Source organism: Coregonus clupeaformis, chromosome 40, assembly GCF_020615455.1.
Source record: "Coregonus clupeaformis isolate EN_2021a chromosome 40, ASM2061545v1, whole genome shotgun sequence".
Taxonomy (NCBI): domain Eukaryota; kingdom Metazoa; phylum Chordata; class Actinopteri; order Salmoniformes; family Salmonidae; genus Coregonus; species Coregonus clupeaformis.
The window spans coordinates 7,914,337-7,933,960 of NC_059231.1; the positions used below are offsets into that span (position 1 = coordinate 7,914,337).

Sequence of the window (19,624 nt, forward strand, 5' to 3'; positions counted from 1 at the left end):
AAGGTTCTTGATAAAAGTTATAAATAAATAATATAATCCTTTCCACGTTGGGTGAGGCGGGTTGCAGGAAAGTATATTTAGTTAAAGAATGAAAAGTAAAAAAGTAAAATTGAGAAATATATACAAAATAGACAAATAACAAAAAAACTGTCTATTTACACGAGGACACGACAGAAATACGACCGCACTGCTACGCCATCTTGCATACAACCTGGTGCGTGTTTGGGAGGGGGATGAGTGGAAGACAGCATTATGAATACCTGGTGATGCCCTACGGTTTGATGAATGCTCCTTCTGTCTTCCAGTCCTTTGTGAACGAGGTGTTTCGGGACATGCTTGGTCACGGTGTGGTGTTCTACATCGATGACATCCTGGTGTATTCCGCTACGCGTGCCAAGCATGTGTCCCTGGTTCACAAAGTGCTGGCCCGACTATTGGAAAATTACCTTTATGCCAAGGCAGAGAAGTGTATGTTTTTCCAGCAGTCCGTCTCCTTCCTCGGATACCGCATTACCACCTCAGGTGTGGAGATGGAGGGAGATGGCATTTCAGCTGTGCGTAATTGGCTGACTCCAACCACGGTTAAGGTTGTGCAGCGCTTCCTTGGCTTCGCCAACTACTATCGGAGGTTTATCCGGGGCTTTGGCAAGGTCGCAGCTCCCATTACATCCCTGTTGAAGGGTGGGCCGTCCCGGCTCCGCTGGTCTGCTGGCCTTCAGCAAACTGCGGGGTCTGTTTACCTCAGCCTCGGTACTGGCCCACCCCGATCCATCACTACCATTCGTAAAGGTGGATGTGTCCGAGGTAGGGATAGGCGCTGTCCAATATCAACGCTCGGGCACGCCACCCAAGCTCCGCCCCTGTGCCTTCTTCTCTAAGAAGCTCAGCCCGGTGGAGCAGAACTACGACGTTGGTGATCGGGAGCTGTTGGCTGGTGTCCGAGCTTTGACCATGTGGAGGCATTGGCTCGAAGATGCGAAACACCCTTTCCTCGTCTGGCCGGACCACCGTAACCTGGAGTACATCCGGGCAGCGAGGAGGCTGAACCCTCGCCAGGCCAGGTGGGCCCTATTCTTCACCCGGTTTGATTTTACACTGTCATACATTCCGGGTACGAAGAACGTGAAGGCAGACGTACTGTCCTGGCTGTATGACACAGAGGAGATGCCGTAAGAGACAACACCCCCATACTCCCGGCCTCCTGCATTGTGGCGCCGGTAGTATGGGCGATGGACGCGGATATAGAGCAGGCGTTACACACAGATCCATCTCCACCTCAGTGTCCAGCTGGAATGCGGTACGTGCCTGCTCTTATCCGTGATCGTCTGATCTTCTGGGCACACAAGTCACCCTCCTCTGGTCACACAGGTATCAGTGCACTGCCTGATCGGAAAGTACTGGTGGCTTACCTTGGCTAAGGACATGAGGGTGTACGTCTCCTCTAGGGGTGCCAGAGGTTTGGAACGTCTGGGGGTCTCGGTCAGCCTGACTTCTGGTTCCACCCTGAGGGCAGGTGGAACGGGTAAATCAGGATGTGGGTAGGTTCCTGCGGTCCTACTGCCAGGACCGGCCGAGGGAGTGGTCGGTGTTCTTGCCATGGGCAGAATATGTCCAGAACTCTCTCCACCACTCCTCTACTAATCTAACGCCATTCCAATGTGTTTTAGGTTACCAACCGGTTCTGGCACCGTGGCACCAGAGCCAGACCGAGGCTCCTGAGGTGGATGACTGGTTTCGGCGCGCGGAGGAAACATGGGACGCTGCCCACGTTCACCTCCAGCGCGACGTACGTCGTCAGAAGGCCAACGCTGACCGTCACCGCAGTGAGGCCCCGGTCTTCGTACCGGGGGATTCGGGTCTGGCTCTCGATCCGGAATCTGCCCCTCCACCTGCCCTGCCGGAAGCTGAGCCCGCAGTTTGTGGGGCTGTCCAAAGTCCTGAGGAGAATCAACGACGTCACTTATAGGTTATTACTTCCCCCTGATTACCGTATTAACCCCTTGTTTCATGTGTCTCTCCTCAGGCCGGTGGTGGTTGTTCCGCTCCAGGAGTCTGAGGTGCGGGAGGTTCCTCCACCTCCTCTTGACATCGAGGGGGCCCCGTCGGTTTCTGTCCGTTTCATCCTGGATTCGAGGCGTTGGGTGGGGGGCCTTCAGTACCTTGTGGAGTGGGAGGGGTATGTATCCTCGATCCCTCCCTGTTGCGGGATTTCCACCCTCACCATCCGGCTCGCCCTGCTCCGCGTCCTCCTGTCCGTCCCCGAGGCCGGGGTCGGCGCGCTGCTGGAGCTGCACGTCAAGGGGAGGGTACTGTCATGACTTTCGCCGAGGCTGCCTCCCCTCCTTGTTCGGGCAGGCTTCGGCGTTCGTCATCACTGGCTTACTAGCCACTGCCGCTCCATTATTCATCATTCCATTTGTCTTGTCTTGTCAATCACACACACCTGGTTCTTATCCCCTCATTAGTCCGTGAATATGTGTTCCCTCTGCCTCCCTTGTCCTTGTGGGTGATTGTTTATTTGTGAGAGTAGTGTAGCTCGGTGGAGCTACTCGTACCTTGTATTGCCGGGGTAGATATTTCCCATGTGCCTGTTATTGTTGGAGCTACCGTTACCTTGTATTGCCAGGGTAGATTTTCCCCTGTGCCTGTAATTGTTGGAGCTACCTTTACCTTGTATTGCCAGGGTAGATTTTCCCCTGTGCCTGTTTCACTTGTCGCTATCCAGCGCTATTTGTGTACGACGGAATAAACTCTGCATTCGGTGATTACCCTCCTGCGCCTGACTCCTTCTGTCACACTCATCACAAATGTAGTGTCTTGTCAACAATGAAATCTTAGTTTCTTAGTATTTTATAAAAAATAGATGTACCTTATTCTTATTCCACCGTACTTTTTACTGAGTGCATTCTGAAAATATTCAGACCCCTTGACTTTTTCCACATTTTGTTACGTTACAGCCTTACTCTAAAATGGTTTAAATAAAACAATTTCCTCATCAATATACACACAATACCCCATAATGACAAAGCAAAAACAGGTTTTTAGAAATTTTAGCAAATGTATAAAAACTCCCATATTTACATAAGTATTCAGACGCTTTACTCAGTACTTTGTTAAAGCACATTTGGCAGTGATTACAGCCTTGAGTCTTCTTGGATATGACGCTACAAGCTTGGCACACCTGTATATTGGAAGTTTCTCCCATTCTTCTCTGCAGATCCTCTCAAGCTCTCTCAGGTTGAATGGGGAGCATCGCTGCACAGCTGTTTTCAGGTCTCTTGGCCAGTATGAAAAGAAAAATGTATGCACTCACTAACTGTAAGTCGCTCTGGATAAGGGCGTCTGCTAAATGACTAACATGTAAATGTAAAATGTTCGATCAGTTTCAAGTCCGGGCTCTGACAGGGCTACTCAGAGACTTGTCCAGAAGCCACTCCTGCGTTGTCTTGGCTGTGTGCTTAGGGTCGTTGTCCTGTTGGAAGGTGAACCTTCGCCCCAGTCTGAGGTCCTGAGAGCTCTGGAGCAGGTTTTCATCTCTCTGTACTTTGCTCCGTTCATCTTTCCCTCGATTCTGAATAGTCTCCTAGTGCCTGCCGCTGAAAAACATCCCCACAGCATGATGCTGCCACCACCATGCTTCACCGTAGGGATGGTGCCAGGTTTCCTCCAGACGTGATGCTTCGCATTCAGAGCTCAGAGTTTGTCAGAAGGCTGACCTGACAGGGTCACACACAGGACCAAGCAGGAGCAGGACCTCAGCATTTGGACCCTTTATTACAAATGGAGACACAGGAAGATGTTCAATACTGTTTTCAAGACAGAAACTCTTCTTGCAGAAAGGCTTTGCTATCGACATCTATCTACATAACACTGTACATATTCTTCTCATTGATTTCAGCAGTTACAGTATTTTTGAACATGCTGGTGATCATCTCCATCTCTCACTTCAAGCAGCTCCACACTCCAACCAACCTGCTCATCCTCTCTCTGGCTGTGGCAGATTTCCTGGTGGGACTGATTGTGATACCATTAATGACTGTAGCATTAATGGAACCATGCTGGAATGTTGGGGAATATTTCTGTGGGTTTTATTTCTACATCACTTGTTTGTGTTCTTCTTTATCTCTGGGCAGTTTGGTCTTGATATCTATTGACCGTTATGTTGCTGTGTGTGATCCCTTATTGTACCACTCTAAAATAACAATAACAAGAATGATGTATTGTATATCCATTACCTGGTGTTGTTGTATCATATACGATGCTGCTATTATAAATTGTTTGGTAAATGTACAGGTACCCAGTAGATGTTTGAAAGAATGTTTTATTGTAGAATAATTAAATTGGGTTAAAATCATTGGCCTTGTATTTTCAATGGTTGCCCCGTGCTCTTTTATTATAACACTTTATTTGACAATATTTGTGGTGGCCAGATCACAGGCCAGAAATGTATTTTCAAAAGAGGCTGCCAGTGTGTCTGGTGTTAAAACTGTACAGGCAAATAAGTCAGAGAGAAAAGCAGCAAAAACTCTAGCTATTGTTGTTTTCACCTATCTAAGTTGTTGGATTCCATTTTTGTTGATACATCTTTTTTTGTGTGTGTGTGACAATTTATTATTGATCACCGGCTTTCTGCCACTTGTTAATTCCTTAATTAATCCAATAATTTATGCTTTCTTTTATCCATGGTTCAAAGTAACAGCTAAACATATTTTAACTCTGAAGTTAAGGCATGTATAGTTCCTATGTTTTTATTCCCTAGTTTGACATAGTTATGTTATACTGTTTTGTTGTAATTGCTTGTTTCATGTAACAATACACTGACATTACTCATCTCAGTGTTGTCGTCATACATATATGTGGTGTTGATACAGAATGATTTGGATGGATTGGAATGGAATGACTTGGAGAAGGTATATGAAGGCATAAGCTTGTTTTATAAAAGACATTGTAGTCATTTAGGGTTGTATATTCCAAATACCAAAGTCTGTGGTTGTTCCATGTTTTTTAATGATAAATAGTATGTAAGTATTCATTTTGAGGATGTAATGTATCATTATGCACTGAGTGTACAAAACATTAGGAACAAGTTCTTAATATTGAATTGCACCCCTTTCGCCATCAGAACAGCCTCAATTCGTCGGGGCATGGACTCTACAAGGTGTCGAAAGCGTTCCACAGGGATGCTGGACTATATTGACTCCAATTCTTCCCACAGTTGTGTCAAGTTGGCTGGATGTCCTGTGGGTTGTGGACCATTCTTGATACACACGGGAAACTGTTGAGCGCGAAAAACCCAGCACCGTTGCAGTTCTTGACACACTCACACCAATTCCCCTGGCACCAACTACCATACCCCTTTCAAAGGCACTTAAATACTTTGTCTTACCCATTCACCCTTTGAATTGCACACATACACAATCTATGTCTCAATTGTCTCAAGGCTTAAAAATCCTTATTTAACCTGTCTCCTCACCTTCATCTACACTGATTGAAGTGGATTTAACAGGTGACATCAATAAGGGATTATATAAATTTCACCTTGATTCACCTGGTCAGTCTAAATCATGTTCTGTACACTCAGTGTATATGTTGTTTAACATCCCCCTCTAGTGGCTCAAATAAGACACAACGCCTTCAACAAGCGCAGTAAATATGAAATATACAATACTGCATGATATCAGATAACGTCCAAGTCTAACTCAATGGTGTATTGTAGTAAGTAGTTGATGGTCAAATGTATGAATATGCGTTACACTTTATAATACTCTTTAGAAGTAAACCATTTGGAAGGCATTTACAGTTTGCTCACCATTTACATTTTAGTCATTTAGCATTTACAGTTAGTGAGTGCATACATAATTTATTTTTCATACTGGCCCCCCGTGGGAATCGACCCACAACCCTGGCGTTGCAAACGCCATGCTCTACCAACTGAGCTACATCCCTGCCGGCCATTCCCTCCCCTACCCTGGACGACGCTGGGCCAATGGTGCGCCGCCCCATGGGTCTCCCGGTCGCGGCCGGCTACGACAGAGCCTGGATTCGAACCAGGATCTCTAGACCATTGCGCCACTCGGGAGGTTATTATTAATAATTACGCCCACATTTGATAAATGTTAGTAAGCTGTAGGTATTCTCACATTTTTAAATAACTACTACAGCATATGCATTAATTATTCAACACAACAGCGCAGGAGACTGCAGCAGACACTTTAACCTCAACATATTGGTTACTTTTTTGTAACTTTTTTTATTTTTTTAACTTAAGTTAATTTAGTAAATATTTTCTTAACTCTATTTTCTGAAAAATGCATTGTTGGTTAAGGGCTTGTAAGAAAGCATTTCACGGTAAGGCCCACGCCTGTTGTATTCGGCGAATGTTACAAATACAATTTTATTTTATTTTATTTGATATGAACACTACCAGTACTCTCCCTACCACTACTCTCACAACATCACTGCTGCCAGGTCAGGGGTCAGGGGTCATTCCAGAGCAGCTCTCAGATGCTGTTGAGTCTGAATGAATATAGAGATTGGGTAACACTTTATAATAACACCTAGTAGTAAAGTATTTATAATGGATTAGTAAATAGTTTATTCATCATTCATTTATCATTACTCCCACATTTGTTTTATTAAGCTAGTTATTCAAACATTTAGAAACAACTTTTATAGTATGTAATAATGATTTATAAGATCATTCATAAGATGTTTAATAAATGTCCTTATAGACCATTTACAAATCATTAGTAAAGTATTTTTGCAGACCCTAATCTAAATTGAAGACTATTCATACTTTCTTAATACTTTATAAATGTTTTGAGTGACCAGTGTAATTTCTCACAAAAAGATGGACATGCCATTGGTAGACATTCCAGCAGTACCTGATGCTCCTTAAGGTCTCAAAATGACCTAGAACATATCAATGGTTAAACAATAAGCACACAACACAGAGGATGTTAAAGGAAATATACTGAACATTTTATTCCAAAACAGTCACACTGTTGTAGTAGTGTGCTGAAAGTGGTAACGTGTTTTGTCTGAAAATGCTAACATTCGTGTTTGTTGGCAGTGACTACTTAAACCAAAGGGTGGATTGTAGTCACTCATTAGAGCAGTTCTTAGACTGCTTACAGGGTAAGGGAACCAATATCTAAATACATAATTTACATTTACATTTACGTCATTTAGCAGACGCTCTTATCCAGAGCGACTTAACTGAACATTATGTTTAAAGGGTTACTCCCTTTAATACACCACAAGTGAAGTTGTCCAAATTCTTATGGCTTCTTCAAATGGGGGGACTAGATACATAAGGTGTTCTAATTTACAAATGAAAAATACCCTCAAATAAAAGGTGGCATTCTATAATGTCGCCTCATATTAAACTTTTGATGTCAAATCCAAAAATGATTTGTACATGGTACAGGCTCTAAAGAAGGTAACTCAGCCATCTACACAGCCGTCGGCAACGCAGCCAAGGAGTACAAAACTAAACTTAAGAATGGGAAACATAGTAATAGCTTACATAGAACAGATCTACCGCTTCTTAGACCTGCTTTCAATGACAATGACAGCTCTATAACTCATATTTCTATGTGGATTTGGACGGGTCACCCAAAAAGTTACATATTGCAGCTTTAAATAGTAAATATTTTCTTCATCATTTATCATTACACACACATTTGTTTTAGTTAGTTATTCACACATTTATAAACAACTTTTGTAGTGTTCATACCCAGTATGTTGAGGTTGAAGTGTTTGCTGCGGTCTCCTGCGCTGTTGTGTTTAATAATTCATGCATAGAGTAGTTATTTATAAATGTGAAAATACCTAGCTTACTAACATTTAACAAATGTGGGAGAAATGATTAATAAATGGTGAGCAAACTGTAAAGGCCTTACAAATGGTTTATTACGGAACACTATAAAGTGTTACCCATGATTGCATATTCTTGCATTTTACCCTCAACTACTTACACAATACACCATTGAGATAGACTTGGACGTTATCTGATATCATGCATTATTGTACATTTCAACTTTACCACACTTGATGAAGGCGTTGTGTCCCAATTGAGCCAATAGAGGGAGATGTTAAACAACATATAGAATGAATCTTGACGTCCTCGGAATGTACTATTGGAATACTTCCTTTTAATCATTAAAAAACATGGAACAACCACAGACTTTGGTATTTGGAATATACAACCCTAAATGACTACAATGTATTTTATAAAACAAGCTTATGCCTTCATATACCTTCTCCAAGTCATTCCATTCCAATCCATCCAAATCATTCTGCATCAACACAACATGTATCTATGATGACAACACTGAGATGAATAATGCCAGTGTATTGTTACATGAAAGAAGCAATTACAACAAATGTATTACAAAACATATCAAACCTATGTGTGTCATATTTAGGAATAAAAGCATAGGAACTATGAACATCTTAACTTCAAAGTTAAAATAAGTTTAGCTGTTACTTTGAACCATGGATAAAAGAAAGCATAAATTATTGGATTAATTAAGGAATTAGCAAGTGGCAGACAGCTGATGATAAATAATGATAAATTGTCAATGAAAAAAAAAAGTACATAAAAATAAAATGGAATCCAACAACTTAGATAGGTGAAAACAACAATAGCTAGAGTTTTTGATGCTTTTCTCTCTGACTTATTTGCCTGTACAGTTTTAACACCAGACACACTGGCAGCCTCTTTTGAAAAGACCTTTCTGGCCTGTGATATGGCCACCACAAATATTTTCAAATAAAGTGTTATAATAATAGAGCACGGGGCAACCATTGTAATTACAAAGTCAATTCTATTACCCAAGACTGACCCTTCTACAGTAAAACATTCTTTCAAACACCTACTGGGTACCTGTACATTTACAAATATTTTTGCAATAGCAGCATCGTATATGATACAAAAACACCAGGTAATGGATATACAATACATAATTCTTGTTATTGTTATTTTAGAGTGGTACATTAAGGGATCACACACAGCAACATAACGGTCAATAGATATCAAGACCAAACTGCCCACAGATAAAGAAGAACACAAACAAGTGATATAGAAATAAAACCCACAGAAATGTTTCCCAAAATCCCAGCATGGTTCCATTAATGCTACAGTCGTCAATGGTATCACAATCAGTCCCACCAGGAAATCTGCCACAGCCAGAGAGAGGATGAGCAGGTTGGTTGGAGTGTGGAGCTGCTTGAAGTGAGAGATGGAGATGATCACCAGTATGTTCAAAAATACTGTAACTGCTGAAATCAATGCCAAGAATATGTACAGTGTTATGTAGATAGATGTCGATAGCAAAGCCTTTCTGCAAGAAGAGTTTCTGTCTTGAAAACAGTATTGAACATCTTCATGTGTCTCCATTTGTAATAAAGGGTCCAAATGCTGAGGTCCTGCTCCTGCTTGGTCCTGTGTGTGACCCTGTCAGGTCAGCCTTCTGACAAACTCTGAGCTCTGCCTCTCTATTTATCTCTGAATGACTGACACACACTCCCCTCCCCAGCGTCTCTCTGCACACACACACACACACACACACACACACACACACACACACACACACACACACACACACACACACACACACACACACACACACACACACACACACACACACACACACACACACACACACAAGCCCACAAATGAACAAATGGTTGGATAAACAAATGATTTGTCAAAACATGATGTAATGTATTACATGTTTGTATGTTGCTATGGCCACCTAGCCTGTCCTTCACTCTTACTGATAGTTAGAGATGAGAGAAAAAGGTACGTTTTATCAACTGAGGATTTAAATGGGGAAAATATAGTATGGGTGATGATTTGGTCACCCAAAGGCTATTTTACATGGGAAATAGGATAACTGTTCAAGACTAACTGTTTTGATTAATGTCAGTGCTCAGATTGGACCATAATCCACAGCCTCAGGAGACATAGCCTCGGAAGCCGAGACTCCAAACAGAGGTTGTGTTTCTGATAAATGTTCTGACTTGCAACAAGCTAGCTATCATAAGACACAAAACTAACGGTGAGTGTAAGCAGCCAGCCAGCACCTCCCCTTCAAACCCCATCCTTAAACTCCTCCATCCTTCCAGTCGAGAGAACGAAACAAGATTTGGAATGAAGGCCTTGAGAAACTACAGGACAGATCACGGCATATGTCATTTGGCCAGTGCATAAGAAAATTGATAGTCAGGCAGTTGATGAGATGGCATATCTTTATGGTGGATGCACTAATGGCATTCCATAGGAACATTACATAGACTTGTAAAAATGTCCATCTAAACTGAATTATGAAGTAATTATTCAGGTTGATGGAGCCAGTCACAGTGTAGGGGACACATAATATTTGGCAGACATCACCCTAGCCAGCCTGCTACCTTGAGGGTAATGCCCCATGTAACCTCTCACCGTTACCAATAATAGGGGAGGTTAGCAGTTTTGGGGAGGTATGATCTTTGACCCTCTGTAACTTTCTCACTCATCACCCTGAGGACCAACCTGTATAGTCCACCACACCCTCTCTCATTAGCACCACCAGCTGTAGAGAGTTTTCTCTCTGTCTAATTGTGTTCCCCGTACCCTATGTGAACTTGTCCATTCCCTTTGTGTGATTATTCTGATGAAGGCCATTGAAGGCTGAAACGTTTACCTCTTAACCTTGCTTAAATAAAACAAATCATTTTTAATGGCGAGGAAGTGTTGTGCCTTTTCCTTTGCAATGATGATTATATTTTTTGCACCTCGACTCACGTTGGTTGGGCCTCCTCTTCTTTCGATACAGTCATTATTTCTCAGCTTCATCAAGGTTGTCAAACATTTGATTAGATTTTTATTTTTATAAATCTAGTTAGTTGCTGTTCTGTCAGATTCCAGAGGGTCCTGTTTGCGCTACGATACCATATACTTTATTGTTCATTTACATGGAAATTCATTTAGAGACGTCAGCATAGAAATACACAAACACAACCCAATATATAACATGACGTAGGGAAAACTGGAACATTAGTACACAAGTCACACATTAACATATTCACATATTGAAACATACAGGGCTCTGACATAGACACTTATATCACTCTACCAATGAAAGGTGTCAACCACACACTCAAATACATCTACTACATTTATTTGTCATTTTCTTTTTATATTTTTACTTTTATTTCTACAGGGTGGGTCACCATTGAGACCAGGGTCTCATTTGCAAGGAAGCCCTGTGAACATGAACATACAATAAATACAACAATATTAATCAAAACAAACACAATTCTCAAAAACTGGCCTAGCGGTTAAAATGTTGGGCCAGTAATTGAAAGGTTGCTGGTTCGAGTCCACGAGCCAACTAGGTGAAAAATATGTTAACGTGCCCAAGGCACTTAACCCCTAATTGTTCTTGTAAGTCGCTCTGGATAAGAGCGTCTGTTAAATGACAGACCAAAAATATATGATTTCACCTCTGCATGATTCCTAAAGAGCCTATTACATCAGCAAAACTCAACCTGTTACTGGGACTATATTGTCTTCAATGATATTAGTTTGACTTGTTTAAGTTTCTCACATCGAGGGTCCTGTTATTACTTGTAGTAATCATGGTCAAATTACCAACAGGGGTACCCCATTGATTTTGTTAGGCACTCTAACTCAGATATCATATTCAAAACTGCAAACATTTCTCTTCACCCTACGACAAAATGAGTAGAATTGCAGGAAACTTGCTTTAAAACTGCAACATTTTCTTTACTTCCCATGGCAAAATGTGTAGAATTGCAAGAATTTACAGTGCATTCGGAAAGTATTCAGACCCCTTGACTTTTTTCACATTTTGTTACGTTACAGCCTTATTTTAAAATTGATTAAATTGTTTTTTCCTCCTAATCAATCTACACACAATACCCCATAATGACAAAGCAAAAACAGGATTTTATTTTATTTTTTTAAATGTATAAAAATATAGAAATAGAAATATCACATTTACATAAGTAAATGTTGAAGCACCTTTGGCAGCGATTACAGCCTCGAGTCTTCTTGGGTATGACGCTACAAGCTTGGCACACCTGTATTTGGGGAGTTTCTCCCATTCTTCTCTGCATATCCTCTCAAGCTCTGTCAGGTTGGATAGGGAGAATCGCTGCACAGCTATTTTCAAGTCTCTCCAGAGATGTTAGATCGGGTTCAAGTCTGGGCTCTGGCTGGGCCACTCAAGGACATTCAGAGACTTGTCCCAAAGCCACTCCTGCGTTGTCTTGGCTGTGTGCTTAGGGTCATTGTCCTGTTGGAAGGTGAACCTTCGCCCCAGTCTGAGGTCCTGAGTGCTCTGGAGCAGGTTTTCATCAAGGATCGCTCTGTACTTTGCTCCGTTCATCTTTCCCTTGATCCTGACAGCTGAGTTCCAGAAATCAGACAGGGAAGCTATTCTGAAGTTGCCCATACCTGTATTCCAGCTGTCTCTTCAGATGTAGAAGACATACAGCAGTATGTGATCAGCTGAAGTGTGTACATGCACACTAAAACCAAATGGTTCTACATGGTGCCAGATAAGGGTTCTTTGTCTTGTAACCATAGCGGATACCTTTTTGGTGCTATATGGAACCATTCTGGAAGGTTCTACCCTATTTCTTTTTTTAATCTTTTTTTTCACCTTTATTTAACCAGGTAAACCAGTTGAGAACAAGTTCTCATTTACAACTGCGACCTGGCCAAGATAAAGCAAAGCAGTGTGATAAAAACAACAACACAGAGTTACATATGGAATAAACAAAACATACAGTCAAAAATACAACAGAAAATATATATACAGTGTGTGCAAATGTAGTAAGTTATAGAGGTAAGGCAATAAATAGGCCATAGTGCAAAATAATTACAATTTAGTATTAACACTGGAGTGATAGATGTGCAGAAGATGATGTGCAAATAGAGATACTGGGGTGCAAATTAGCAAAAATAAATATCAATGTAAATAACAATATGGGGATGATGTAACGATCCCGGCAGTCTGAGTCGGGTCCTGTCTGGTGACTAGTTTTTCTGTTCGTGATCTCCAGTTTCCCGAGGGTTCGGGAACGCTCCGGGGAGCTCTCTTGATTTCCGCACCTGCATCCCATCAGCAATCTGCACACCTGGTCCTGATCATCACCCTTCTTAGGCTCTGGCCTAACATCCAGTCCCTGCCGGATCGTTAGCCATGAACAGTAGGTTTACCAGAGTATCAGTCGTAGAGCTTCTAGCGTTAGTTTTGTTGTTTTGCACCTTGTTGATTTATTGTTTACTTACCTCCGTTTTGTTCCATCTGCAGTCACTCGTCCGGAACCTTCATCCAACCTCTGCCTGGTGGTCGGCGGCTGCCGAGCCATGATTGAATCAACCACTGCACCCCCAACAACTAATCAACGCCGCCCGCTCTGTTCCCTGGATTATTCAGCATCACTCTTGAACTTGTAAATAAACACTCACCTTCGTTTCAACTTACCTTGTCCTGGTCTGCTTCTGGGTTCTGGCTTTGTAACTCGTGACAGATGAGGTAGTTGGGTGGGCTAATTACAGAATGGCTGTCTACAGGTGCAGTGATCGGTAAGGTGCTCTGACAACTGATGCTTAAAGTTAGTGAGGGAGATAAGAGTCTCCAGCTTCAGAGATTTTTGCAGTTCGTTCCAGTCATTTGCAGCAGAGAACTGGAAGGAATGGCGGCCAAAGGAGGTGTTGGCTTTGGGGATGACCAGTGAGATATACCTGCTGGAGCGCATACTACGGGTGGGTGTTGCTATGGTGACCAATGAGCTAAGATAAGGCAGGGATTTGCCTAGCAGTGATTTATAGATGACCTGGAGCCAGTGGGTTTGGCGACGAATATGTAGTGAACCCTGTTCTCAACCAGCTTGTAGGGCATGTTTTGACAATAGATTTAGAAGTGGATATGAAAAAAAACATCACTTGAACCTGATTGGTCAACTCCCCCAGCCCTCCTGCATCAATTAACATAATTTGTATGATTTTGGGTTGCTGCAGTTCAGTGTTGTGGCACTCTAACTTTGCCCATTCAGAGGGCTGGAAGAAAACTCAAAATCAGTCACCAAAGTTGTTGTACAAAAGTCAGGAATTCAATTAGTGAGGGATTAATATAGCACCATTCCTGTCAGTAGAGACTTTGAATAGTAGGAATATGTAAATACAAAAGTTTCAATGTAAAAAGGTTCAAAAGCAAGAATTTCGTAAAAATGTGCTTAACCAGGCGGTTGATACAGTGCATTGGGAAATTATTCAGACCCGTTGACTTTTTCCACATTTTGTTAGGTTACAGCCTTATTCTCAAATGGATTAAATAAATGTTTTTCCTCATCAGTCTACAAACAATACCCCATAATGACAAAGCAAAAACAGTTTTTTTGCAAATTGTGGCAGATAAAAAAACAAGAACCTTATTTAGATAAGTATTCAGACACTTTGCTATGAGACTCGAAATTGAGCTCAGGTGCATCCTTTTTCCATTGATCATCCTTGAGATGTTTCTACAACTTGATTGGAGTTCACCTGTGGTAAATTCAATTGATTGGACATGATTTGGAAAGGTCCCCAAGAACACAGTGGAACCACCAAGACTCTTCCTAGAGCTGGCCGCCCGGCCAAACTCAGCAATCGGGGGAGATTTGCCTTGGTCAGGGAGGTGATGGTCACAGAGCACCATAATTCCCCTGTGGAGATGGAATAACCTTCCAGAAGGACAACCATCTCTGCAGCACTCCACCAATCAGGCCTTTATGGTAGAGTGGCCAGACGGAAGCCACTCCTCAGTAAAAGGCACCTAAAGGACTCTCAGACCATGAGAAACAAGATTCTCTGGTCTGATGAAACCAAAATTGAACTCTTTGGCCTGAATGCCAAGCGTCACGTCTGGAGGAAACCTGGCACCATCCCTGTGGTGAAGCATGGTAGTGGCAGCATCATGCTGTGTGGATGTTTTTCAGCGGCAGGGACTGGGAGACTAGTCAGGATCAAGGGAAAGATGAACGTAGCAAAGTACAGAGAGATGAAAACCTGCTCAAGAGCTCTCAGGACCTCAGACTGGGGTAAAGGTTCACCTTCCAACAGGACAACGACCCTAATCACACAGCCAAGACAACGCAGGAGTGGCTTCGGGACAAGTCTATGAGTAGCCCAGGCAGAGCCCTGACTTGAACCTGATCGAACATCTCTGGAGAGACCTGAAAATAGCTGTGCAGCGACGCTCCACATCCAACCTGACAGAGCTTGAGAGGCTCTGCAGAGAAGAATGGGAGAAACTCCCCAAATACAGGTGTGTCACACCCAAGAAGACTTGAGGCTGTAATCGCTGCCAAATGTGCTTTAACAAAGTACTGAGTAAAGAGTCTGAATATTTTTTAATTAAAATTTTAGTCATTTAGCAGACGCTCTTATCCAGAGGGACTTACAGTTAGTGAGTGCATACATTTTTCATACTGGCCCCCCGTGGGAGTCGAACCCACAACGCTGGCGTTGCAAGCGCCATGCTCTACCAACTGAGCTACAGGAGGCCTATGTAAATAGATTATTTCCTTCTTTATTTTTATACATTTGCTAACATTTCTAAAAACCTGTTTTTGCTTTGTCATTATGGGGTATTTGTCAAGGGGTGCTGAAGGTGGGTGTGGTGCAGGAATCAAGCGCAGGACGCAGAAGCTCAGTCCAAAAGACTTTAGTGAAATATTCACGTAGTAAATGAGCACAATAAGCCCGGAGGCGAAATAAAGGCGCACACAGGCGTCAAATAAACGGCGCACTAACATGTGCGAAAACCTCTCCAATCAACGGAGGGAAGTACGTAGCTCAAACACCAAAACAGAAGAGCAATCACACACAAACACAGACACACACAACGAGAACTAAATAGGACACTAACGAGGACTAACTAGACACAGGTGTACAACATCAAGACAAAACCAAACGAACATGAAACATAGATCGGTGGCAGCTAGTACTCCGGGGACGACGACCGCCGAAGCCTGCCCGAACCAGGAGGAGGAGCAGCCTCGGCCGAAACCGTGACAGTACCCCCTTGATGCGCGGCTCAGCCGTGCGCCGACCCCGGCCTCGGGACGACCAGGAGGACGCGGAGCAGGGCGCGCGCGGATGGTCCCGGTGGAACTCCGACAGGAGAGATGGGTCTAGGATGTCCCTCCGCGGCACCCAGCACCGCTCCTCCAGGCCGTACCCCTCCCACTCCACGAGATACTGGAGACCCCCATCCGGCGTCTTGAGTCCAAGATGGACCGAACGGTGTACGCCGGGCCCCCTCGATGTCCAGTGGGGGCGGAGGAGTCTCTCCTATCTCACCTTCCTGGAGTGGACCAGCTACCACCGGCATGAGAAGAGACACATGGAACGAGGGGTTAATATTCTTATATTCAACAGGTAGATGTAACCTATAACACACCTCGTTCAATCTTCTCAGGACTTTAAAAGGCCCCACAAACCGCCGACCCAGCTTCCGGCAGGGCAGGCGGAGGGATAGGTTTCTGGTAGAGAGCCAGACTCGATCTCCGGGTGCGTACACCGGCCCCTCACTGCGGTGGAGATCGGGTCTGGCACTTTGCAATATTGTTGAGATGAGTAAAAATGCTATGCAAATTGCCATTCTAATATGGTATCGCTGGTACGACCCTCTTGACTTCTCAAGTGCCTGGTAGAATAAACAGCAAGTTAAAGAAAAACACTATTGGAAATTCCTGTTTTGAGTTGTTAGTAACAGGAATTTAAGATGAAATAATTGTTTCTACATGTTTTTCTAGAAGAGACAGTTAAAGAGATAAAGAACCATGATCGTAAGGTTCTAATTGAAACCTTTATGGTGCTATAAAGAACCCTTTCCTAAGTTTCTATAAAGGTTCTGGGAACTAGTGACAGGTTGCCACTATCAAACCCATCAAATATTTTTGCATAGATGGAGCTCCAAACAGAGGTTGTGTTTCTGGAAAAATGTTCAGCAATAAGCTAGTTATCATAAGATACAAAACTACCGGTGAGCGTTAAATGCCAGCCCTGCGATTCAAATGCAAAATCTTATACTGAAGTTCTTTAGACTTCCAATACTCAAGGCAATGAAATTAGATTTGGAAGGAAGGCCTTGATAAACTACAGGACAGATGACGGCATATGTCATTTGGCCAGTGCATAAGAAAATTGACAGTCAGGCAGTTGATAAGATGGCATATATTTATGGTGGATGCACTAATGGCATTCCATAGGAACATTACATAGACTTGTAAAAATGTCCATCTGAACTGAATTATGAAATAGTTATTCAAGTTGAGGGAGACAGTTACATCATTGGGACACATATTTGCCAGACATCACCCTGCAGTATTCTGACCCAATCATATTTTTTGTCTGGTTTGTTTTTCTCTCAGATTCCAGAGGGACCTGTTAGCACTACCATGCAAGGCTCTGTAATAACGACACATATATCACTCTACCAATTAAAGGTGTCAAACAACACACACACACACACACACACACACACACACACACACACACACACACACACACACACACACACACACACACACACACACACACACACACACACACACACACACACACACACACACACACACACACACACACACACACACGATTCTCAAAAGCATATTGCATCAGCAAAACTCAACCTGTGCTTTGTGACTGATGTCACTGGGACTATAGTGTCTCTAGTGGGTACGTGAACAACTCTTAAATGATGTTAGTTTGACTTGTTTAAAGTTTCTCATAATAACAAATGTGTATGCCATCTGTAAATACGAATTAAATTGTTAAATTACGAGCCTAGTTTGTTTAGCCACAATCAATTTAGACAAGTGTGTCTAGGTAAGAATCATCTAATAATTATATAATATTTATACAATATTGACACTTTTTTTATATATTGCTACTATGCAAATATGCAAGTAACCATTTCACTGTACCGTTGACACCTTCTGTATCATGTACATGTGACAAATAAACGTTGATTTTATTTGAGAGACGGTAATGTGAAGAACAACGTGACCTACACCAAAGTCAGATTAGGATATAGGCCAAGGACTAGCTAAAGTGTATTTTTGCCACTACTTTCACCACTTTTAGTCTTGAAATCTTTGGTTGCTTACTACCCTACCTTACTCTGTTTAGCACATGGCCTCATGTGAACCCTTAAAGAGATGGGTAGGGCTTAATTAAGAGGGTGTGAAAGATGGTGGGTGTAGACAAAGAAGAGCTCTCCAGTAGGTGTACCAAAACATTCAAGGGCCATTTTCTCAAAAGTGGGGTTAAAAGTTTATCAACTTTCAAAGCAGAATTACTTTCCCATTGTTCCTCAACTGCAGTGCATGACATCCCATTTTTTAACTCTCTACTTTTATCCAATGTAAAAAACACTATTTCAAATTTTACTACATAGGACCGAATCGAGCCGGTCGGTCACATTTGTAAATGTTAGTAAGCTAGCTAGTTATTCAAACATTTATAAACCACTTTTATAGTATGTAATAATTATTCATCTGCATTGCTTACGGTTTGGGGTTTTAGGCTGGGTTTCTGTATAGCACTTTGTGACATCTGCTGATGTAAAAAGGGCTTTATAAATACATTTGATTGATTGATTAATTCATAAGATCATAAGATGTTTAATACATTTCCTTGTAATCCATTTACTAATCATTTGTAAAGTATTTTTGCAGACCCTAATCTAAAGTGAGGACTATTCATACTTTCTTAATACTTAAATATAAATGTTTTGAGTGACCAGTGTAATTTCTCACAAAAAGATGGACATGCCATTGGTAGACATTCCAGCAGTACCTGATGCTCCTTAAGGTCTCAAAATGACCTAGAACATATCAATGGTTAAACAATAAGCACACAACACAGAGGATGTTAAAGGAAATATATGAACATTTTATTCCAAAACAGTCACACTGTTGTAGTAGTGTGATGTGTAACTTCAGACTCTCTATACTGAGTAAAGTAATGTTTTTCGTCCGAAAATGCTAATATTAACGTTTCTTGGCAGTACTTTTCTACCAAAAACTAAAGTGTGGATTGCTGTCACTCGTTGGAGCAGTCCATAGACTGCTTACGAAATAAGGAAACAATTAACTGAATAGATCATTTTGCTTTACTATCCCATTAGGTTTCAAGAGTTACTACCGTTAAAACCCCCTAGAGTCGAATGACGCACCGGTGCGTCAATCTAAGTTACATAACAAAAAAATCTCCATCAAACTTTCAGTTTAAGCTACAGATATCTGTTCAATCCAGCACTTCCGCCAGTGTCACACTTCCGCATCTACGGTGAAAGGTTGCAGAGCTAAAGCGAGTTTGTCAGACCATGAGACATCCCAAAAACTGTTCTTCTCACGGAAACGTCTGTAGCGTCCGAACCATTTGGGCTACAAACTAATGTGACCCAACAAGACGCCGGTTCATAAGAACAAGGTCAAGCAGCAGACAATGGGGACAACAAAGCTACAGACCGGCAGAGGGGCGAAAACGACTCTACTGACCGGGATGACCGCCAACTCATTCGAATGTCACTCAACAACCGTAGGATGACATCAA

General features: G+C 42.3%; 1 pseudogene; it reads left to right on the plus strand.

Moving 5' to 3' along the window:
- The first annotated feature begins 1,422 nt into the window (after positions 1-1,422).
- On the plus strand, positions 1,423-4,737 carry LOC121554889 (annotated as a pseudogene).
- The last annotated feature ends 14,887 nt before the right edge of the window (positions 4,738-19,624 follow it).